Raw genomic sequence first — 24,349 nt, forward strand, 5'->3', positions numbered from 1 at the left:
GGATGTGGTCTCCAAATGAAATACATCTCCAAATGGTTTGTTAACCTTGAAGCAAGAAAGTTCACCGTTAGTTGGCCCTTCCTTAACTGAACCTCCCGAAACCCTTCTGGATCCAACATTCTGACACTAAAATCTCTCAAACACCTGAAATTCCAATCCGCCACCTAATTATGCATCCAGGCAAGTACTTCACCCTGATAAAACACCAAAACTTCTTTGCAAACTCTGATAACTCTCTTGAACTGGAAGTTCCCAAGCCGTTTATATAATGAATTGCCATGACATTGCCCATCTTCATTAGAACTGAGCAGTTCCCTACCAGGCCTAGACAACTCTGCCAAGTAAATAAACCTGCCTGCATCTCCAAACTATTAATGTGGGTTTTCTTCACCTCTGACATCCTTCTGCTGGTCTCCAAATGGCCTACTCTTGCACCTCAACCATGTTGGCTTGCATCTTTTTGTATCACAATCTGCCACAACTGTTCCAGGCCTCCAAATTCTTCATCGACCACAGACGTTTGTCCCTTACTTCCTTTGTCAAATAAACTCACCTCATCCCCATACCAAATACATTACCAGCAATATTAGGTCATGAAAACTCTACTTCAGTACTGCACTCTCCACTCTCTTTTAATGTTTTATAAATACATTCCATTATATATTTGGCCACATGCTCCATAGACACCAATCCACACTACACAGATGGTGTATCGAAGTTTGATTAAACATCTTATTACCTTGAAGGTCCCTAACCAAACCATTTGTGCATGAGCTCCCACCTTCCTCCATAAACTAATTTTCCATACTGCCTACATTCACGTCACAAACGTGTTGTACTTGGTACTTTCATTACTTCCTTCAAGTTCATCCTCACTCTCAGCACTAATCCGCTCCTTGTGGCCTCTTCGGGGAGCAACTCTCTCTGTTCTGCTGAAGGCACCTTTTCCCTGCGTGATGCTCAGAACCTGTATTACTAATGTGTTCTCATATCTCTCAAACATTTTTCTTCTTCACTTCTCTTTCCATCAGTTTCCTTTCACAACATTTACCTCCTCAGTATCTGATAAGTCCAAAACACTTAATCAGCAGGTTCACCTCTCATCCTACTTCCAATTGCTGGTGTCACCGCATTCTTGATGGGAGCCTTAATCTCTTTATTTATTAGATGCTTTAGGACGTCCTCCTATGCATTCTCCCCAATTCACCCTCCTGAGCTTCTCAATCAGCCATAACAAACAAAAAATCACCCCCTTAAGCCCATAAATTAATTTAATGCCTCTCTGCCACACTAACCTGAAACTTCTGATTTCTCACTCGTAATTGAACACGTTACCGTCTGGCATGTTTTCCCCAAATATGCATCGTGCTCTAATCCCAGCAGGAACCATTCCGATCCATCAGGGTTACCGAATCTCATGAGACTAGAGCATTTAGTGGGATGGCATCATACACAACAGAGCTGCTCATATCCTATGCCAACCATCTGCCTTCTCAAGAGCTTGCAGACTAGCCTACCTCATACCATGAAGGTTTCAAGATGTTAAAACACCTGCATGCTTAACCCACCCACCACCTCAGCTGACAAATAATACTAATTTCAGAAAATACACATTACTTAAACCCTGTTTGATTATCCTACATAGCTTGTCCTGATGATTAAGTACTTTCCTGCTTCAAGAGTGCCCAAGCCTAGTGTCCAGAAATTGGAAAGCCTTCCACAAATCAGTCATAGAGATGACACAAATACACAACCATGACGCAACCTATGCTTCACAAATCCTAACAATAGCAAGACACCAAAATAACCAACCACGTGAAAATATACTTACCTGACAAGGAACAGCAATCAAAAGTGGAAGGGTTGTTAGAAGCAAGAAACTATTGAAGTAAAGGACATTCAAGAGTTAGAAGTTTCTAAGTCTTAAATGAGCTGCTGAGGTGTGACAATTAAAGAGTTAGATGGATAATTATGGCCTCTGGTTTTGCCATACAATTATACACGATGGATGAGTCGGTGCAGGGAAAGCTTGTTACTACGGTGCATCCGTCACCATAAATACCAAGGAAGTGTCCATGGTATTATAGTAAAATGATAAGCTTAGTGCCCCTAATCTAGTGAAAGGAGGGTTCAGTGGATGTAAATTATTACCCCTAAGTTATAGTAACAAAGAACTTACTATAACGAGGAGGACTCCTAACGGTAATGAAGATTACCGGTAAGTAAAAAATGTATTTACTCTGGATATTTCTGACAGATAAGCATCACAAGTACTCTAAGACTTGAGGCAAACTTTAGATCGAGCTTCCCCGACAAGTAGCTTGTAAGCTTCTGGTAGCTCACCAGCTACCTATAAGTAGCTCTCCTGTGTGCTGCCTGCCTACTAAATTAGAGGCTTTTGCATGGTTGAAATCATATACGTGTATATCAAAATTGAGAATGTATATATTAAAGACAAAATTGTGTTTATTTTTAGAACTCATAAGCTGATATCTAAGAAAATGACTGAATTTCCAAAATGTATTTGAAGCGGATATTTGAGTGATAAATCACTTGACATCGTGGAGACTTTTTACAGATGTTATTACCCTGGTGCCAAGGCACTGCAGCTAAGGCTGTTATATGTTACCTATGTAGAGGCATAATATATTGCCATGGGCTTTTTTATATTACTGCTGGCAACCATGCCTAATGCCCTGATGTGATCACTGGCAGTAATCTTGCATATGGAGGGTACTAATGCAATGTCCTCTGCTGTGGTCACTATTACAACACTAATAACATTAGTAGCTCTCTGTGAGTTTCATTGAACATAAGTAGCTCTTATTACACAAAAGGATGGAGACCCCCGCTTTAGACAGTAAAGTAGGATGTGGAAGTTCTGTGTTGGAGATACTACGAGTGTTTGCACAAACGGGTCTGAAGGGCAGTTGGAACTAGACTTTGCTGTAAGTGTGGATGACAGTGCAAACAGTATTCATCAACTCTGAGAATACATTCAGGTGTTTGAGGATATTGATTGGAACAGCATCTGTGTCAACTGTTTTCGCACACTTTGGTCATTAAAATCAAGGCTGCACTCTGACCGTGAAGAATTCTTGAAAAACATCATCTACGGCTGCAATTTCTATTTGAAGTAGGGCTGTCACCTCTTGCCACTTCTGATGTCGCCCTGGACCTGGCTCTGACTGGGGCTCTGGACTTAGTGCAGCTGAATTACGCTCATGGAATGTACATCTGCTTGCTGGTTTATAAGGCTAAATGTCCGCCGAGGGAGCAGAACCAGGCAGCTGCGGGGGGGGGGGGACATATTTTTACTGCTCGAAGAAAGGAGTCCTGGCTGAGGGTTAATCAGCAACAGAAATATATGGGATGAATCCAGTGCATTAAAATACTTTTAGGAGTGGTAGGCCTTCAAGCATGCTGTGCTCTGGTCAAAATGTAAGTCTAATTTTTTTACATCACCTAAGGAATCCTGTGAAGGAGGAAGGACGATAGCCTACCAGCGAACAAAACTCTGGAATAGGAAGAAAAAAGGCTCCAGAAAAATTAAGATGGTACTTTTCAAGAAAAAGTGTTTGTTAGATTACGTTGTATGCCTGTTTTGTGTGCTAAACTTCTTCTGTACTGTGTTGGTTATCAATCTGAGGGATGCACAGCATCTGCACAACATACAACATAACAGAAGTGTATGTAGGGTGGTGGTTTTCCCACTGTTCGGAAAAAACAATTAGGGACACAACTTGGCTATGCGTGTGATGTTAACTGCCCTGTGTTAGAAAGGCATGAAGATGCACAAGGATAATTTCATTAGCAAGTTAGACAAGAAGTCATTTGGAAGGGATGATAGGCAGGGGTTAATGGTGGACTCCTGGCACTGGATATCATTGTAAGGAATTTCTCTTCTGAAACATGGGCTGAGAGCCAACTCTTAATGGGCGGTAAGGGTGAGTCAGGATAAAGGATAAAGACATTTAGCGGCTATTCACAAACTGGATTCTGTAGTACAGAAAGTAATTTTAAAGTAGTACTAAGTGCTACAAAATACTATTTACAAAACTACATACAGAGACCTCCGCCTTTCCTATCTTTTCTATGTGGAGATATCCACTACTGTGGCAGAGATCTCCCCATATATAAATATACGTTTCATTAATAAACATGGAAGGGGCAGGGGGTAGTGGCTGGAAAATGGAAACACTTATCCTAAATAGGAAGGGCTTAGGAAATTGAAAGAGGGGTGTAGAGCAGGACATGCTAATACAAACAAAAGAATAAGACCATTGCTACTGACAAACTACATTTCTAAAGTTACTAGAGCCCTAAAGGTGTCAAAACGGAGGTAAATGTAGTCCAGTCAAGCCTTGGAGTAAATCAAGCATCATACATTGATACTCACGGATACAGCAAAACACACCCATACAATAGCTATTACACAGAAACTAAAGTTAACCTCTTCAGTGCCCCGCCCTTTCCACGCCCTGTGGCGGGCGTTTCATTAGCGGGCGGGGTTCATGACGAGATAGTCTCGTCATGGGCACAGCGCAACCGCGCTCCATGACGAGACTATCTCGTCATGGGCACTGAAGGGGTTAAAATAAGTAGATGATTTCCACATTTATGTTATACATGTACATATTCATTTTAATGTTTTAAAAGGTATATGAAATTATTATTAAACTGTTTATTTTAGAAGGTAATACACTTACTTTAAAAAACAAAACATTTTTTAAAAATATAAAATAATTTAAATGAAGTATGCACATAATGTTTAACAAAATGTACTACATATTAAATAAAATATTTAGGGCCAGATGTATCAAAGTGTTTTACCCATTCTGAGTCTATGAGAAAATGTGTTCGTACATAAGGCCCTTAGTGAGGGTGAGAATTTGTTTAAATTACGGTTTAAAGATAACATCTATAAATGAATATGTTTAAATCAGTTACATATTAAACACATAAATAATTTGTTGAGTAAATGTGTTTTAACATTTTATTTTACCAGTTCTAGGGTAAAAATAAAAATCTCAAATGAATTTACATTTATATTTTACTTGAATCATTTTTGATAGCAATAATAATCTTTATTCATTTTGGTTATACTTTCCCATTGAAAGATCCCCGCCACGGGTGCAGAGACCCCCACCTACTTGTGCAAAGTAACTAGTAGAAACACTAACATTTTACATTTTGTTGGAGAAGTTTCCATGCCCATATCTCAGGGGGCAGTGGCACCGAAGTCTACACCTAGGCAACAACCTACACTGGGAACAGTGAATAGCAAACAAGTGTAGAATTACACTTGGATGTGGTAGTAAATACAAATGTGCGTAAATATACACATGTATATTTACCTTAGTGAATAAGCAAGCCCCTAAGGGCCAGAAGTACAAAGCCATTTAGCGGTTGCAAAGCATGTGATTTGCCAAATGGCTTTAACAAATGTACAAAACCTATATCGCAATTCAGTAGCTGTTTATCAAATCGCAAAATGGGTTTAGAAATTCTGAATCACAATATGGAAGGGAAGGGGCGTGTTTAAGGCATCTCTTCCAAATTACGATTTGTAATGCTGTGCATCAATAGTTCGTGACTGCAAATTTGGATGTAAACCATTGATAGAATATCTACTCCTCAAAGGAGGTGATAACCCATTAGCAAAGGGGAAGGGGTCCCAAAGCTCTTGTGAATGGAAATAAAAAGTTTGGGGCGGCATCTCTGAATGAAGATTCATTCTGGCTGGAGAAGCAAGATGGCGGAAGGCTGAGGCATCGTTGAGGCACCGCTTACAACGCTAACACCCTGATCCATTGTGATCCCCCCTCCTGGGATGAAATGCACCCATCAGCGCTAAGAAAAGAATGCTAAAGATAATCTTGGAAAGCGTGCTTAGTCTGCTTCAAGAGAAGGCCTGCCACTGTACCCCCACCTGTCTCGTGGCACTGAAACAGCAGGAGTTGAGACTTACCTGCAAGAGGATCTACGAAAGGCTGAAAGCCGAATCCGGCGCTGGCTGCTGGCTCTCCGGGGAAGGATACGAGGAGATACTCGCTGTAATGAAGCCGAAGGGCCCCACTACAGCGCCAGTACTGACCCGTGGAAAAGCGGCGATTAATGGTCTGAGCCCAACTGCGGGAACAGCAATGCAGATTGCCCGACCCGTAATAGAAGTCTGCAATACACCGGGAGGAGCTCCGCAGCAACCTGGACGCTGCGGGCAGACAGCAACCCGGAAGGAGCCTTTTGAGAGGAAGTGGAAAGGCGAGGTGAGTCAGCAGCGTAAACCCGTCCCGACGATCGCGGAGCTGCTTACTGGAGTGAGGAAACCCAATGGTCGTGAGGATGGTAAGATGCAGCCAAATGGAGAGGGGCTGGATGGAGGACTGAGCGAGGTTGCGACCCTACAAATGCAAACCCCACAGGTAAATACACAGGAGGGGGGACAGGTAGTAATAAGACAACCGGAGATTAATGAACTGATGACTGACTCTCCCCTGACGTGGGATGAACAGGTAGTGGCCACTGAGACTCAGGAACTCCCGATGTCTAGCGGTAAAGCAACAGAAGAAGAAAGATAGCAAAACCGGACAGAGAGTGCCTTTACAACTCAAAACAACATGTCTAATGCTGAGGGGGAGGCGGACCCTCAAACATTGGTAATACAAGGAGATCATGTGTTAGCTCAAACAACTCTACCAGCACAGGTAGTGAGCCTGGTTGGAAATCAAATACAAAGAAAAGGAGCAGAAGCAACAATGCTGGCTACTAAAAATAAGATTAGGGCTAAGGCTAGAAACGTGTTAAATGGTACTATCACCAAACAGCAAGGATCAAAATCGGACTATGCTATTAAGCAAAGCAGGCGACAGCTGACTGTTATAGAAAAAGAAATGTCAGAACACTTCTACTCGCTATCTGATACAACTTCAGTGGAGGACTCTCCTGCAGTGCTGAGCTCGAGTGGAGGTGATAGTGATTCTGAGAGCCTTTCAGATACCATCAGGAAAGATTCTGTTGCAACCAAAAGGAAAGTCAGTCAGGTGCCGGCTCTCCCTGATCTCGAAGGAGGGCAAGAACAGCAAGAATTAAATGGGGACTATGCGCCTACTAACCTGCTTATCGGGGGAATAGGAGAACAACTACCTGGGCCGGAAAACAACTAAAACGCAACCTTGGATACCATTCTACAATCAGTACTAGCTCATCGAGAGGAGAGGAGACAAGACAATAGACGCACACAGGCAGCCATACGTAAGATCCAGGGGCCAGTGCGAAAAATTGCCAAAGTCTGTGGAGAGATCTTGGATCGGCTTACGTCATTGGAGACAAGAACAGAGAATCTGGAACGGATTTTGTGGCAGTCCAAGCACAGTAGGGGTCACATGAGACAAGACTAGTTGACATTCAGTGGAAGCGTCAGCGCAGGAATTACTTAAGATTTTTGGGTATTCCAGAAGATAAAGGGGGTACAGACATGCGCCTCTATATGGCTGATGTACTAGCAAAAGCCTTCCCTGCGGATACAGGCTGGATACAGGCTGGAACTGGGCTCAAGAAATCCAACGGGCCCATCAAATTCCTATGGTAGCCAAGCAACGTAATGGGGCTGATAGCCGGCCTAGAGCTGTATTAGTCTATATTGGTAATTACCTTCTCAGGTAGATGATATTTGAAAAAGCTATACCAGACAAGAAATGCCGAGTGGATGGCTTGGAGTTTTTCGTATGGCCGGATTTCTGTCATGTCACTGTAGAGAGGCGATGGCGCCTACGGCAAATGATAAATCAGTTTCAGGAGAAAGGCATGCAGGCTTATCTTATGAATCCAGCTAAATTGAAAGTAGTGGTAGGAGATAAGTCTCACTTTTTTACTTCTGAAATAAACGCTAGAATTTTCCTAGACGAACGAAATAAGCAATGAGGAAACCTAAAAGATGGTCAAACATGGGGTAGCACTTAACTCATTGCTCACTGGACATGGATGTAGGATGTGTGCTAATTTTGTAATTCTGTGGATGTAATGAATATAAGTGATGGGAGAGGATGGATTGGGGTGTAGCTTTGTTTTCATCTTAAGCCAGACCCAGGTCCGGAAGCCTCTATGGGGGGGGAGACACCAGGGGTGGGGGGCGTATGGGGAGGGTGGGGAAGGTGGGCACAGGAGGGGGGCGGCTCAGGGTAGAGCTTGGGGTGGTTTGAAGGGGGGGGGGGAGTCAAGCAAGGTGTAAGACAATGAAAGTAAAAAGAAGAACATTAAATCCGAAAGGTGGTCAATTTAAACGGAGGCTTTTTACAAATTGGTATGGATAAAATACAGGTCTGCTCGCTAAATGTCGGAGGGCTGAATAATAAAAAGAAAAGGGATAGGGTATACGAGATACTACGATTTTGGAACTCAGAAATTATTTGTCTACAGGAGACCCATATCCCGTGGGGTAATAAAAACTATCTGCAGATAAGGGGTTATGAAATGATAATCTGCTCATCGCAAACAACAACGATAAGGGGAGTCGCGATATTTATGTGGCATAATGTAGGGAGTGTGAAACGTGCATTGGCGGATAAATGGGGCAGATGGGCCATCGTTTCATTAGGAATAGGGTTTACAATTGTAAATATCTATGGGTCAAATCAGGATGATCCCAGAATTTGGCGGGATCTCGAGGTTGAGCTTGCTTTTTGGCCAACCCCAGTAAAAATATGTGGGGATTTTAATATACACCAGGGAATCTCACGACAGGAGGAATCTCAATACAAGGACAGAAAACCACAGGTCTATCGGGCTCTAAAGGCTTGTAGGGAAACACAAGGGCTATCAGATGCTTGGATATATATAAAAAATACCAAAGATCCTGGATATACATATTATTTGCATCCACGCCGAAAGTATGTGCGTTTAGATTATTTTATTGTTCCTACTATGATACTAGACAATATAGCAATAAGTAAACTACCCCAAATATTTTCCGATCACAATCCATTGCTATTGGAAATTAACTGGCGGGACTTAAGAGATAAGGAAAATACGGCAATGGACATTTGATCGTAAACTCCTAATAGATGAGGCATTTAGGTGCCATATTAAAAGATGGGCTAGAGAATATTTCAATATGAATAGATACAGTGCCCCACAAATTATCGTATGGGATGCTTTTAAAGCAGGTTTACGGGGTGAAGTGATAAACTATGTAGGACATCAAAGGAAAGAACAACGTAATAAGGTTAATGCATTAATGGTAAACCTTGCTCAATTAGAGATAATACACACTGAATCAATAGCTTAAGGGGGACAGGAGATATCAAGAGAAGCGAGGATTAAAACAGCCTTTGCAAGAGCAGAAATAAATAAGCTCTCCCAGGTACAAGTGGCTCAGACTTACCAGGCACACCAGAAGGAAATGTATGAATATGGGGAAAAGGCAGGTAGATTGTTGGCCCATCGAACCAGGCAGAGAGTAGTGAAGGCCAATACGAAACTAATATGGAAACAATTATAGGGGTCTTTGAGCAATTTTATCAAAAACTATATCAAGCAGATCTGATTGATTTACCTCAACAAAACGGGACGGGGGATATAGGAATGAGTAAGATCGAGGAAAATACAAGATCAGAATTGGAAGCAGAATTTACACTGGAAGAAATAATAGCCGCAATAAGCTTTTTATCCTCAGGAAAGGCCTCTGGCCCAGATAAAATCCCTATTGAAATCTACAAGCTGCTCCAGTCTGGCCTGGCTCCAATATTACATGATTTATTTATGGATGTACAGTATCTGGGAACTCCACCCAACTCTTGGCAGGAAACAGATATAATAATTTTCCCAAAAAAAGGAAAGCCACCAGAGCTACCCGGTTCCTATCGCCTCATTGCATTAATAAATTCCGATGCGAAGATATACTCTAAAGTTTTAGCAAACCGGCTGCAGAAGTTTATAACCAAATTAGTTTCGCCATGGCAGCATGGTTTTATTCCTGGCCGAAGAACCACTGATCACATAAGGCGGGTGATATCGTTACTGGATATAGCAGAGGCTAAGGGGGAAAATATGGCCGTAATTCTTTTAGATGCAGAGAAGGCTTTTGACCGCGTGGCATGGCATTATCTATGGTACTCGCTATCAGAGTGAGGGCTGGGCCCGCGGATAATAACAGCCATTCATTCAGGCAATGTATTATAGACCTACTGCTAAATTACAAATCATGGGAAATACTTCGGGAACAATAAAGGTAGCCAGGGGGACAAAACAGGGGTGCCCATGCTCCCCAATTCTCTTTGCCATTTATCTAGACCCGTTCATTAAGCTACTACTCTTAAACCCTGAAATTAAACCAATAATAGTCAATGGCTATGAAACTAAGGTACTGGCTTATGCGGACGATATCGTCATCATTACGTCCGAACCAGAGGTAGCAATTAAAGAAATTGAAAGGATGACGGGGGAATTTGGGACTAGATCAGGATATTTGCTGAACAAGGGCAAGACACAGATCATCTGCTCAAAGCAATATAATATTCAAGATCAACTGCAAGTTAAATCAGCAGTATATCTGGGAGTTCGGATAGAAGCCGATCTGGATACGCTATGGGCAAACAATCTTGATCCAATGCTGGATGAAATATGTATTGACTTAAGGCAGATAGATAAACTTAAATTAACGATAGTTAGTAGGGTGAATATACTGAAATGAAAATCTTCTCGAAAATCTTATACTTATGTCGCTCTATTCCTCTGGAACTGTTGGGTACCGCTATACAGAAAATGGAAGCAATGTTTGCAACTTTTGTGTGGCAGTATCAGAAAATTAGCGATCCCTAAAATTTGTAACACTCTCGCAAGATCGAGGTGGATGGGCCGCCCCAAATTTGTTATTTTATTACTGGGCAGTGACTTTGCAACAGATGGGACCTCTCCTAACTACGGGTAGACTTAGGAGGGAAAATGAACTCCCTTCTATTTATCACCTAACTGCAGGTCAGGAAGCTTCGGGTTTGTTTTTTAAAAAACTAGAACCCAGCTACTATAAAAAGACTCGATTTAAATGTATAAAAGCTGCTTGGAAGGTGTGGACGAAAGTCAGTAAAGTACTGAAAGTCTCAAGTTATAATAGGTATACCCCTAAATGGGGGCTATCAATACTTCCAGCAGAAATTGATGATGGTATGGCAAAAGGGTGGGAACGGGCAGGTAATGAAATAATTGGCAATCGGTTTGATGAAAAATTAGATTACACCCTTCTCAAAATTGGTTCAGCAAAAGGGGATAGATAAATGGTCCCAGTTCAAATGTATCCAAATTTGGAGCTGCTTGAAGACTCTGGCCCAATGGACTTTTAATCATGGCGCTATACCGATATTAGATATGACTTACCGGGGAAATGCGAAGATTGGGGATTACTATAAGATCTTGATGGAAACCCTACCTGATGATTTGGAAAAAATTGAGACTAAATGGGCAGAAAAGCTAGGGGATGAGGAAATTGACTTAGATATGTCACTGGAATTGGCAAAAAAAATATTTCTTTCAGCAAATCTTAAGACTCAGCATTATAAAACTGTATTCAATTTATATTATACGCCGCGAAACTCTTTAATTGGGGCAAACGGGAAAATGACAACTGCCCTAGATGTTAAGTCAGCCCAGCAGAAATAATACATATGTTTTCCACATGTAGTAAACTTGCATCTTTAAGAAGGGGTATGGAAGAATTTTGGATGCAAACAATTAATAAGAAAATAAATCTAAGCTCACCACTAATGTTATTTGGCTATGACAACTGAGCTGGGCTATCATCATCTCAAAAAGATTTTGTATTCATTACAGTGGCAATAGCTAGATTATTGCTAGCCACGGCTTGGAAAGACTCTGAACCACCTGAGTACTTTGCATGGTTCTATCGACTTTTGAATATATATACTCAAGAAATAGCACTATATGAGAACAAGGGGCGATGAGCAAAGGTACAAGGCTACAAGATCTGGGCTCCTATGATTTACTGGCTTAGGGAAAAACAAGGGAGTTAAAGAGGAGCTATAGAACGTTCTTGTAAAAATGTTGCTAAATAGTGTAAATATTTTAAAATATAATTGTTGAGCGGGGAAAGGTGGATTACTGTATAATGATCTGTACTGTATTGTGCTATTTCTTCTTTTCATTTTTCGTTATGTGGCCACCATAAGGATTAAGGATATGTATATAATCAAATGTGAAATGACAATGAAATTATATCGGATGTGTCTATTTTTCACCTTGCATAATAAAAAATTTAAAAAAAGGAAATAAAAAGTTTGGGACAGAGTAGTGGTCTAAAAGACTACTGTCAACTGTAAAACAATCTTTATTTTAAAGTCATTGTTTTCCTTGAATGCAGACCAATTTCCTATAAGAAAAACAGGTTGCGCTAGAAACAAATACTTTATTTAAATGCGATCAAAGACCTAGGGCTGTATTACAGCAAAGGGCCATTTTCATTGTTTGCGCCGGACGCAACTTGTACAAGGTGCATCCATCGCAAACAATGAAAATGAACTCAATTACCAAGAATACGCTGCCACTAGGGCAACCACGAACTTGCACTGCCCTGGGGGCAGCGCATTCAGATGAAAAATGGAGCAGCTGGCAGCTTTAAAACTGCTCTGTGTTTTCACAGTGCAGGTGGCAACCCGCCTGCACTTTGAAGGGGCATTAGAGCTCCCCTTGCAGGCGGGTGCAGTCTGTGACTGCACCCGCCTGCAAGGGGATGTCTGGAAGGTCCACAGGACTCCCTCTACCCCCTACAGAGGGCTGCGCTATAGGTAGCGCACTGTCAGTGCGCCTCCTAACAGCTTCTTTGCCTCTGCACTCGTGTCTGTAATACAGTGCGGGCACAGAGGTAAAGAGATTCTTTCAAATGAGGGAACGCCCCATAAAGATAGGGCTGGCGCTATATGTGCGCCAGCGCTATTGGTATTACAGAAGGGGCAGTCCAAGCATCTGCGGCAGCTTCTGTAATAACAAAGAAAGTGCCCTGGGAGCACGCAACGTGGGTGCAAACACCCATTGTGCCCACGGGGGAGATCTCTCTGTAATACGGCCCCTGGGAGTCTCCTTACCCCAGCACGCCATCATCCCTGTGGTGGCATCCAATAGAAGTGTGCCACAATTTGTGACCTACCTCATGAATATCGATTAGGCACACCGAAATACACCCCAGTCTGAATGGGGCTTTAATAAATCATCACAATATGAGGAAGGTACCCTGATAATAAGAAAAGGGATGGGTATGTATACTACAAAACAAGAAGTTCCCTTCTTCCAATGGTCAAAGTAAAACACACTAATAATGAAAACCACAGCACAAGCAAACCAGATATAATGAATCTGTGACCTAAATTACAACATCATTAAAAATACAATCATTGCGTTTCAAAGTTGCTGAAATTGTAAACCAACAAAGGGGATTAATCCACCGGTAATTTTTTTTTTTTTACATTTTTTGATAAAATAAAACATGTCATACAATGTAGAAAAAAGATTTCTGTGAAAAATTTTAATTAAAAACTGGTTCAGTTACTTCACACAATTTACTTCAATTAATTTCCATAATCTAATCAATTGAGTGAATCTTCACATACTTTTAAACTTATCAATTAAAAAGACAATATATTGCCAAATACATTCAAAAATGTTATTATTAAAAGAACCGTCAAAAGGGAACGTCTTGTTTTGTAGCTTCAATAAATCAACGTCTTACTACAAAGGTCGATTCGCAAAATCCGAGCCGAGTCACAAAAAGTTGGTGTGCAATTTGAACTACCTTTTGTGAATCAATTCTTAGTAAATCCAGCCCTAATTTGGGGAGAGGATGTAGCCGTATGGCTAGAGAGGTCGATGTCAAAGCTGGGGAACCGGGTTCGAGTCTTGGCAACTAAGCTCAACATCCTGTGATTCTGGGCAAATCACTTAATCTCCCTGTGCCTACCCAAAAAAAAATGAGTGTGTCCTTGTGTAATGAAATTGGTGCTATGTAAAGTGCTCTGATACCCAATATCTTCAGGTCTAGTTCGCACAATATAGAACTCTAAAAAAAAAGAAAAAGTTATAGTATTCTGGTTCAGTAATTTCCATTTAAATAATGTTTAAGCACCAGAGGCAGAATCGTAGCCATGGTTACTGTTGTCCACCTTAATCATTACTCTAAGGTACCACTATGGGTTCTGACTATCGTTAAAGTACAATTTGGCTGAACAAACCCCTTATTCACTCAGCCTTCTTTCTTTACCAACATGTCCATGATCTGAATTTTCAAATGTTCCCAAACATAGGTACAAAAAAATAGGAATTGGCACAGCAAATAAGCCTGGCTTGTTTGAAATGAAGGGCTAGGTAGCAGTTGAGAAAATGTGTATGGATGTTTTGCAGCAACTGTCCGAGAAAGCGAATCCCAAAATGATGTTAATTCTTAATTTAAAGCAATATGGAATCTTGAAGACCTCACTTCCTGAACAGACTAAATTAGCAGAGCTTAAGATGTACCCTCAAAGAAGAATGTTATTAAAAGGAGTCAAAATATAAAGTTTGTGTTTTAAGTAGTGAGCAAAAAAAGCATAAACAGCAAAACGTAACATAGTAGACACTTTTGACAAAAAGCCAGTATTGTGTTGGATCTTTAAGAAAACCTATGTGAGTACACGTCTTTTACATGGCAAAAAAATCAAACATGTTAAAATGACAGCAAAGTCAAACAAATGATCGTGTAAGTTTATTTAGTAAACAGCACTGTGTCTTTATGACAGGATAAGACATCCAAACATCATGCACATCCTAAACAAAAAGGAATAAATCAGCAATTAAAATGTATCTTACTTTGGGAAAGGTGAGGTCTGAAGAAAGGTGGCAAACCAATGCCAAATACAATGCCCAGTGTAAACAGCCCTGGGCTTTTGGTGTGCACCTCATTCTGATTAGTAGCGAATAGAGTAGCTGGGGTCTTGTAAATTCAATACACCACAAAACAAATGCATGAAACATCGTTTAACATAAAGCTCCTTCACAGCATAGAAACAATAGCGTAATAAAACAATGGAAAAGCAAAGATGCCAAAAGGCAAACATGGAACATGCCCCCCATCTCAGCATTTTGGATTGGTATTAAAATACACCAAAAATCAGCATTTAGTAGGCCCATCAAATCTCTGTGCCTTAGTACCAGTGCACCTGCTGCAACACAACTAGCTATGCCCTTGAACAAAACATAAAAGTGACACAGTACAAGATATCACATTAAGTTATTAACAAAGCAAACACAACAGAGAGAAACGTGACGTGCCTCAACATAAAATCACAGAACATATTAGAACACTTTCTTACCTCCACATGTCCTTCTGTAATCTTACACTGCACAGTCTAACAACGTGGCAAATAAGCACTGGCAAAGCCAACAGGTCTAGCTTTGGCAGGTGTGACATGTTTGTCTTTTTTCTAAACATTCGCAATATTCTCCCCAAAAATGAGCAAAATATAGAAATAAAAAAAACCTATCCCTGATGTGCAATATTTGTCAGACAGCTGTGCACATGTGCGCATACAAAACACCCTTACTCGCAATGAAGAGAACCGACGACTGAACTGGGCTGACCCACTGCCCCATGCTGCATGCTTCGGCCTGTGGAAGCAAAGAGTGAATGCTAAACAGCCCAATAGATGAAGAGAGTAGACCCAAACCTACAGCCAGGGCAGGGCACAAGTCTGGTACACACGAGTAGACGGCGTCTACCCACTCTTTATACAAGATGGACGCCAGCTACCCTGCCATGAGGTTAAGACCCACAGAAACATGCTAAATTTAGCCTGGTATAATTTTCAAACACAGGGGCACATTCAGCAGCGCCTGCATGTTGCCTGCTTTTGTTTCAAGCAGCAACGTACAGGCGTGGAGAAGGCTTATCAGATTCCAACTAGGCCAATGACAAAGGCCGAAGTTAAGGGACCATCAGGCCTCCTTTTACTGGGGTATCCTGGCTGGGAGCCTCACACAAAAATACAATGGAGGGGAAACAAAGGTACACAGCCTATCAATTCACAAAAGGCATGCTTTTGACTTTGGTCAGTATCAGTGTATAAAAGATATGCATGCTCTGTAAGAATGTCAGATGTGTAGGTCTGTCTCAAAATTAAACGCAAATAAACCCGCTTAAAATACCACTATTTTGTTTTATTTGTTTTATAGCGCTAGAGTGATACTCATCCCAATGCAGGATGCCAGAGCGCTTTACATCAATCATACATATTCTACATTGACAATAAATCATATGTGTGTAAATCAGTGAGTAGGATGTGTCACATAAGACAGAGAGGGTTACAAGGCGTAGGAGTAACGTCCTTCATAGCTCACTGTGCTACATTAGAAGGATTACAATTTATAAACTGCAAGTAACAAAGGGATATCTGTGATAATAGCAGTAACTCACCATTTACGTAAAATAAAAATCTGTTGTCTGCGTGTTACATAGTGTGCTTTGCAGGAGACATATTAACCCTCTATGCTATTTTGTTTCAAAATTGGGACTAGACAACACAAAGATCTCTCTAGAAAATACGTTATCCTCCAGAATTATTTTATTATTATTTTCCCTGAGATTTAGTTGCCACACAAAGATCTCTGCAGCAGCTGCCGTACCCTATAAGACATGTTATAAGGCAGACTTTGCAACCAATTACGCAGAATACATTTACTGCCACGTTTCTCCTTGTTGCAGGCTTTAAAACAAACATAAATGAATAAACTGAGGCACAGATTTTCACGTTCAGATTACATCACTTTTGGGCACCACGCAAAATCTCATTAGTTAAATATTGTAATGCACTCAAATGTACTCATGATAAACCTGCGAAACATATGTGTGAGGTCTTAAGATCTGATGTCACCTTGTGATGTCACTTCCTGCGAGGTCATAGGTTATAATGACACTTCCTGTGATTCCACGTGCGGTCGTGCGATGTGTTGTCACGCAAGTTGATGTTACGCGCATACTGCCTAACTTAGTTAGTCCCCCCACTTCTTTTATAGGACATGTCCCTGTCTACAACTGTATCTATACAAGACCTAAAAACAATGATCCAGGCGAGCACGCGTGCTGAAACGTGCTGGCCTGCAGTTGAGTTCTTGGAACTAAGCTCCGTTCCCGGAACTGAACAGCATTTATTGCAAACCATTCGCTACCGCCTCCTTCTCTGAAAGTGCGCGCGGTTCAACAGTTCTGGGAGTCCCGGGCGCGCTCCCCGCAGCCAACTGGCCCTTGCCTTGAGACTGAACACACACCACTGAAGGCCTTATACAAATAATATCCATCATTTGTGACGTTCGCCACCCGCTTTCTAACGCGCCCCTTGCAGATCCGTCACACTATGTAAACGATTACTGTCAAACGGCACGATTAGATGTACAGTGGCACCCACAGAATGATTGAAGGCGGAGTCTGTCCTCTGGCCTTTGAACCCGTGACCTTGAAAATACTCACATACCTCAGCAGCAAGCGCTTCCAGTGCCTGGCTCGCCGTATAAACGTCTTCATTGCTTGTAACATCCTGACTCGCGGTCACCACTTTCGGACCCTCACACCTCAACACTCACACTGACGCATCTAACCATCACCACGCGTCGTCTTCAATCCGTCGTTCACCCCTCTTTTAAACCTCGCGTCAATTCGTCCCCTCCTACCTGTCCTTAAAACACACTGCTGTGCCCTCCAAGACTCCAAGTTCAACACCTTCTGTCATACACCGCTCCTAACACCCGTGCCGCAGGACTCAGAATTCTGCCATCTCTCTGTTACCCTCACACATCAGGCTCCCATAGGTCTGCGTCTGAAGCCCTTCCTTCAGCCAGCAGGCCCTCGTTCTACCTTTACTGACCCCCATACCGTCACCACATCTATTATGTATATCATAACTTCTTACTCCCAAGTAACAATGACTTAGGGATAGGGGCAAAGTTAAGTGAATCATTATTTCGTTCGGGTACTTGCATTATGATGATGGAAACAATGGCCTATAATAAAGACGTGGCAATGGCACTTGCTGTATTATCGAGCGGAGGAATGTTGCAATATGCATTGTACGCTTATGACGCACATCGGTATACCGCTCAGTGTTTCGTTTGCAATGTCAACATAAATACACTGAAATATAAAAGAATAACTTCTAAATGCCAAACAGCAACTCCTAACCGTCGTTTCACCTGGTCTAACCCTCACACCAACTCACCCGGCCACCCCATACTACCTCTGGTCATTCTCATACCGTTAACATCCCTCAGACTAATAAATCACCACTTCCGGCTGCCTCGTCCCTTCTCTGGGCCTTCGTTGCCCCTTTTCTGCTCCTTATACCGGAGTCTTTCAACATTCGAACCACTGAGACTTAAAACGTATATCACCCTTTTCTCCCCCTCTTCCAACCTTCAAAGCCATTAATTCCACTTCAAACACTTCCAGCTATCTCTTCCCAATCTAGGGCTGACACTTCGCAGCGCCCCCTAGAGGCTGTCCTGTGCACGACGTCAGACAATAAGAAAAAGCGACTGCCCTCGCATACCTACGCGCCACCTCTCTCGCCTTCCAGACCACCCAACACAACTCGGCGGGTTGTTTGGCCACGAAGATTGGGGGAGCGGGCTTCGGATCTCCCAGCTATCACTCTGGCATGGAATGTGAAAGTACATCACACACAAGCATGAGAGGGGCGGCTGGAGGGGCACTGGAAAGGGAGAGCAATACGGATGGGTGCGGGTACTAGGGGGGAATAAAACACAATATATGGTAAAATAATCAAGGCCTTTGAAGACTGAAGACACGGAGGGGAAGTGAGTTTGTGCGTTTCTGTCTGTGGGGATGTAAACATTCCTTGTGCAATCCGACAGACTTGGGGACTACTCGCGATACCGAGTGGAAAGCACCTGGCTGTGCTGAATTTAATACCAAACATACATTTATATTGGGGGGGGTGAAACACACCAGCACCCCCCCCCCCTAGAAAGCTACGCCCCTCAACAAAATGTGAAGTACAATACTATCTGCACCTTGGGGTCGTATAAAGCTTATGTCCGTGGCCTTCCGAGTTGCAGTGCCCAACTTTTCCCTTACGTTTGGGGCGGTGGAAAGCAGCAGGCGCGCGGGGCGCCTTGATACCTTAACTTCCCTCCAGGAAGCGAACGGAGGCTACACTCGGCTGAGCCCTTGGCGGCATTCTAACCGAGGAAGGAACGGATGGGGACCAGTTGAAGGGGGCCCTCCTCGTTACTTGTACCCCATAAGATTTACCTTACCCCCCTCGAAAGCCAGAAGAGTTCAACGCATATAAAGAAAAACTGTCGCTTACCTGTACCTTTCGGTCGCTTTCGCCTTCTTTCCTCCGGGTTCCTCTTTTTGGTCTATTTAATCCATTAAGGGCTCTCCCGCGCCCCAGAAGATTTCGATGGGCCCCAATCTTTTTTTCGTGACCCCGGGCGATCGTTGTCTTGGACTGTAGCTCTGAGGGTGGGAAGGAATAGAAAGGGGGCCCAGCAGAGGGCGAGGTCTGTCGCTGGCGCCCGTACAGTGTTTGTGTGAACTGTACACGCTGCCCTAGAGCGCCTGCCTCCGTTTCCTGCTTCTGCTTCGCAGAGAGCTCTTCAGACCGGCCTCTATTGGCGGAGCTCCGGAGAGCAGAAGAGACAGGCCCAGCCCCACAAACACAACAGACTAGGAAAGCGAAAGGGTTTTACATCTGTTACCACGATTTCCAGGGTGAGTCAGGGCTGTCATGTTCTGAGATTGCATAATCCATTTGTGAGGTGCCCTCCAACACTAATGTACAGCATAGCCCTGTTTGTAGACATTTATATTTTGATTGTATGTATTGTACCTAGACATGTCTTTCTTTGTACAAATATGTATAACAATAACTATGGTTTAAAAAATATTTAGATATTCTTTAGGTCAGCTTAGCAAATGTTTATATTACATATGGCTAATATATATATATATATTTTCACTGAAAAAAACATAGGTTTCAGGCACGTTATAGTTAGGAATTAGCACTTAAAAAACCTTAGAAATTCACGGAGAAAACCATAGGTTTCAGGGGCGTTATAGTTAGCTGGACTTTTCACTCGTACAAAACCATTGAAATTCCCCCGTTATAGTTAGTTCAGCTAACTATAACTCGCGCGCCCGCAATGCACTGCTGATGACGTCACATATTACATCACTCATGACATGGTCAGTGACATCACTCATGCCATCACTGATGACATCACTGATGACATCGCTGATGACATCATCCAGTGAATGTGTGTTTTTCTGAAAATTACATATGTTTTATATATGTATATCTCAAGGTCAATGGAAGAATAAATGGGTATATAAGTGTCTAAATGGATGATTTGTTTTTGAAAAATTGATTGTATAACTGACTGATTAAGTGTATCTTAGTGAATACATGGCTTAGTGAGTAATGTTTAAATGTGTAAATATCTGTATCAGTCTCTCACTTTGTGTATAAGTGGCTGCATGGGTTGGTGAGTAGCTACATGAGTGTCTATATAGGTTATTAGTTGGGTTTTTTGAGTATCAGTATGAGTGTCTGAGTGTCTGTATGGTTCGGTGGGGGGTATTACGTAGTGCATAGGTGCATGAATGAGTGACTCACTGTTTGTATGTGTTGAAGACAGCATGTGTGCAGGACTGTATGGGTGGATGAGTGTGTGCATGGGTGTGTTAGTGAGTGTTAGACTGTCTCAATAGTGTCTTTATGAGTAACTACATATGTTTTAAACTAGTATATGTGACTATTGGTGTATATAAGTGAGTATATGTGAGAGTGAGAGATTGAAAGAGTTCCTGTATGAATAAGTATGTGTTTCTATAAGTGATTGTTTAAAAGACTAAGTATGTGTAAGTTTCTGTGGAAGTAAGTGTGGTGGTGTGTGTATAACTGTACATGCAAGTAAATGGATGTTTGATTCTTTATTAGCATGAGCGACTATGTGTGTGAGTAACTCTATGGATGAGTGGCATTGTGTAACAGGATGTATAGGTGTATGAGTACATATGATGAGTGAGTACATGTATGAGTGACTGTATAGGACGGTTGGTGAATGAGTGGATGTGTATGTGGATCTTAGAATTACTGAATAGGTTGTTGTAACTGGTATTGGTATGTCCATTGTTTTGAAATTTTTAGTTTCTATTTTTGAATGTGTGTATCAAAGGTTATATGAGGGGGAGAGGAGGTCTGCCACTCTATCACAAGGATGATGTCATTTGAGATGTCATCAGTGATGTCATGAGTGATGTCACTGACCATGTCATGAGTGATGTAATATGTGACGTCATCAGCAGTGCATTGCGGGCGCGGGAGTTATAGTTAGCTGAACTAACTATAACGGGGGAATTTCAATGGTTTTGTACGAGTGAAAAGTCCAGCTAACTATAACGCCCCTGAAACCTATGGTTTTTTCAGTGAATTTCTAAGGTTTTTTAAGTGCTAATTCCTAACTATAACATGCCTGAAACCTATGTTTTTTTCAGTGAATTTCAAAGGTTTTTTAAATGCTAATTTCTAACTATGCCGACAGAGATAGGACATGTGAAGAAAGAAGAAAAAAAGCACAGAAAGAAAAAAAAGAAATGCAGAAAGAAGCTACAGAAGTCCTCAAAGACGAAGAAAAGTGCAGGAAGAAGGATAACGTGCTGAAAGAACAAACAGAAGAGCAGAAAGAAGCCTTGTTGCAAAATCATCCTGTACCCTCAACTTTTTCAGACAGATACTGTGGGTAACTGAGTCTGATTAACCAGTCCTAGAGCCAGTGCTATGTTAAAAGACACTCAGAATACAGTGAAAACATCTACATACACTAGGGAACACTATGCGTTGGGGTCCCCCTGTGATTAGCATGACCTCCTCTGTAAGCCCCTAGTATATAATAGGGCAGGGGATTAAAACTACTTCTTAAAACGCACCACAGGGCGTGTTTGCACACGTCACCTCAGGCCCTGTCCCCTCCCTTCCCCACTGTGTAAACACGCCCTGTGGCCGTTTGAAGTTGGGAGATTAAGTCCCCTTGAATCCTGAGGGTCCCTAGGGTCCAACTAGACCAGGGTTACTCATAGTACGGCCCGCGGGCCGCCAGCGGCCCAGCAAGCCTTCCTTGGCGGCCCGCGGACCTTGCAGACATTCTACCTGTGTGTAAAAAAAAAACAAATAGCAAGCACTGCCGGGTGCAGCAGCCCAGACTCTGCTCTGTGGGGGCCGGGGGATTCCAGTGATCGTCAAAGTGGAGATGCAGGGGCCTAAGAGGTGAAATACAACAAAGCTTTATTAACATGTAAATGGTCTTTTAAAGACCTGTGAAGTACTCAGGTGCAGCTGTGTGTGCGCGCTGGGAAGCTGTCTCAGTGCAGCTGTGTGTGCGCGCTGGGAAGCTGCCTGAGCCCGGGCTGAGGGCTGACACACAAAGGGGGTGAGATAACAAAGGGTGATGGAGGGAGGGAGAGGGAGGCCGAGGGAGGGAGACAGAGGTTGACAGAGGGTGACAGAGAGAGGGAGACAGAGAGGCGCAGTCTGGGGGAGACAGAGGGAGGGAGGGAGAGGAAGGGAGACAGAGAGAGACAGAGAGGGAGGCGAGAGGGAGGCAGAGAGGGAGACAGAGGGCGGGAGATGGAGGGAGGGAGGGAGAGAGACAGGGAGAGATAGAGGGAGGGAGACAGAGAGAGAGACGGAGGGAGGGAGACAGAGGGCGGGAGGGAGACAGAGGGAGGGAGGGAGAGAGACGGAGGGAGAGAGACAGAGGGAGAGACACGGAGGGAGACAGAGGGAGACGGAGGGAGAGGGAGGGAGAAGGAGGGAGAGAGACGGAGGGAGGGAAAGAGACAGGGAGAGATAGAGGGAGGGAGACAGAGAGAGACGGAGGGAGGGAGACATAGGGTGGGAGGGCGACAGAGGGAGACAGAGGGAGGGAGAGAGATGGAGGGAGACGGAGGGAGAGGGAGGGAGACGGCGGGAGAGGGAGGGAGAGGGAGGGAGACGGCGGGAGACGGCGGGAGAGGGAGGGAGAGAGACAGGGAGGGAGACAGAGGGAGGGAGACGGAGGGAGACGGCGGGAGGGAGAGAGACGGAGGGAGACAGAGGGAGACGGAGGGAGAGGGAGGGAGACGGAGGGAGAGAGACAGAGGGAGAGAGAGGGAGGTAGAGAGACAGGGAGAGATAGAGGGAGGGAGACAGAGAGAGATACGGAGGGAGGGAGACGGAGGGAGGGAGATGGAGGGAGACGGAGGGAGGAGGGCGACGGAGGGAGGGAGACCGGGAGAGAGACAGGGAGAGAGACAGGGGGAGAGAAACAGGGGGAGAGAGACAGAGGGAGAGGGAAGGGGAGAGAGGGAGAGGGAGGGAGAGGGAGGTGGAGAGAGGGAGGGGAAGGGAGAGGGGAGGGGAAGGGAGAGGAGAGGGGAGGGGATGGGAGAGGGGAGGGGAGAGGGGAGGGGAAGGGAGAGGGGAGGGAGGGGGAGAGGGAGAGAGAGAGAGATGTGTGTATGCCAGGTCTGGTGGCTCAGTGGACGAAGGCGTCTGCTGCAGGGACCTGTGTTCAACCTCATGGTCACAATTTTTTTTTGCTTTAGCCCCGTCCCTCCCCCTCTGACCCCGCCCCACCTGTGCGGCCCTCAGCCACAAACCACACTGTAAATTTGGCCCCCGAGAGAAAGTTTGTGACTACCCCTGAACTAGACCACTAGGTACCTCCAATAAGCGCCACAAAGCTGCGTTGCAGAGAGATGTAGAAAGGGGCACGGCCTAGACCACCTCTCTGCAACGCAGCACAGTGGCGCTTACTGGAAGCACCTGGTGGGCTGGTTGGCCCCCAGGGTCCCTCAGGATTGAAGGGGAATTATTTCCCCAACTTAAAACGCACCACAGGGCTTGTTTTCACACGTTAACTCAGGCCCCGTCCGCTCCCTTCACCACTGTGTAAACATGCCCTGTGGCCGTTTTTAGTTGGGAGATTAGGTTCATTTGAATCCTGAGGGTCCCTAGGGTCCAACTAGCCCACTAGGTACCTCCAGTAAGCGCCACAGTGCTGCGTTGCAGAGAGGTGTAAAAAGTGGCATGGCCTGGACCACCTCTCTGCAACGCAGCTTAGTGGCGCTTACTGGAAGCACCTGGTGGACTAGTTAGCCCCCAGGGGCCCTCAGGATTGAAGGGGAATTATTTCCCCAACTTAAAACGCGCCGTAGGGCGTGTTTGCACACGTCACCTCAGGCCCCGTCCCCTCCCTTCCCCACTGTGTAAATACGCCCTGTGGCCATTTTTTAAGTTGGGAGATTAAGTCCCCTTGA

At 43.7% G+C, this 24,349-nt stretch overlaps 1 protein-coding gene across 10 annotated transcripts in view; it reads right to left on the minus strand.

Moving 5' to 3' along the window:
• The window catches only part of STAT6 (signal transducer and activator of transcription 6), a 760,203-nt gene extending 740,492 nt beyond the window's left edge, over positions 1-19,711 (minus strand). For 4 of the 10 annotated variants that reach the window (XM_085600980.1, XM_085600978.1, XM_085600979.1 and 1 more), the window contains exon 1: positions 19,356-19,637. The gene's annotated coding sequence lies outside the window, so the exon portion shown is untranslated. Of the gene's footprint in view, positions 1-19,355 lie in introns of all 10 variants that reach the window. The other 6 variants (XM_085600983.1, XM_085600976.1, XM_085600982.1 and 3 more) reach the window with 5 other exon arrangements.
• Positions 19,712-24,349: the final 4,638 nt, after the last annotated feature.

The sequence above is a fragment of the Triturus cristatus genome, chromosome 4_2 (genome assembly GCF_964204655.1).
Source record: "Triturus cristatus chromosome 4_2, aTriCri1.1, whole genome shotgun sequence".
Lineage (NCBI taxonomy): Eukaryota > Metazoa > Chordata > Amphibia > Caudata > Salamandridae > Triturus > Triturus cristatus.